This window comes from Pyrgilauda ruficollis, unplaced genomic scaffold (genome assembly GCF_017590135.1).
Source record: "Pyrgilauda ruficollis isolate IOZ18807 unplaced genomic scaffold, ASM1759013v1 scaffold1277, whole genome shotgun sequence".
NCBI classification, from domain to species: Eukaryota; Metazoa; Chordata; class Aves; order Passeriformes; family Passeridae; genus Pyrgilauda; species Pyrgilauda ruficollis.
In genome coordinates, this window is record NW_024511177.1 from 3,895 (window position 1) to 5,182 (window position 1,288).

Genomic DNA, 1,288 nt, shown 5'->3' on the forward strand with positions numbered 1-1,288 from the left:
ACTGGGAGGGACTGGGATCAAACTGGGATGGACTGGGATCCAACTGGGAGGGACTGGGTTGGACTGGGATTAAACTGGGATCAAACTGGGAGGGACTGGGATGGACTGGGATTAAACTGGGATGGACTGGGATTAAACTGGGATGGACTGGGATTAAACTGGGATGGACTGGGATTAAACTGGGATGGACTGGGATTAAACTGGGATGGACTGGGATTAAACTGGGATGGACTGGGATCAAACTGGGAGGGACTGGGATCAAACTGGGATCAAACTGGGAGGGACTGGGAGGGACTGGGATCAAACTGGGATCAAACTGGGAGGGACTGGGAGGGACTGGGATCAAACTGGGATCAAACTGGGAGGGACTGGTTTATACTGGGAGGTCCCGGGGAGGGAGCTGGGAGGGACTGGGATCAAACTGGTTTATACTGGGATGAACTGGGATGTAAGTGGGATGGACTGGGATCAAACTGGGATCGAACTGGGAGGGACTGGGATCGCACCGGGCTGAACTGGTTTGAACTGGGAGCCCCTCCCCCACCTCGTCCTCGTCGCCGTCCCCCCGCGATCTCAGACAGGCGATCTGGAAGGGGGAGGAGCTTGTTGAGCCACGCCCCACACAGGCCACACCCCTTTGGTCAAACACTTAAGCCGCACCCACCTCATTTAAACCTGACTTAAGCCACGCCCACAACCCTTTAAGCCCCACCCACTGGTCTTAAGCCACTCCCACAATCCCCTCAATGCCTCATTAAGCCCCACCCACCCGATTTTAGGCCCCTCCCACCTCTTTAATGTCATTAAGCTCCTCCCCTTCACGTTACCGCTCCGCCCCCTCACCTCCCCGGCGATGACGTCACACAGGGCTCGTCCAATGGGCTCCAGCCACTCCTTGTGGGCGTGGCCTGGGGGCTGCAGGATCCTCCCGACCCCGCCCACCGCCCCCAAGGCCCCGCCCACTTCCGGGTCCGTCCGGAGCCCCTTCAGGAGGGCCTGGAGCGCCCCCTGGTGGACGGGGGAGGGGGCTGGAAGGGAAACCAGTACAAACCAGTATGGACCAGTACGGACCGGTACGGACCAGTACGGACCGGTAGGGACCAGTACGGACCAGTATGGACCAGTATGGACCGGTATGGAACAGTATGGACCAGTACAAACCACTATAAACCAGTACGGACCGGTATGGACCAGTACAGACCAGTACAAACCAGTATGGACCAGTACGGACCAGTACAGACCAGTATAAACCAGTAGGGACCAGTACGGACCCATTTCAATCCCTCCC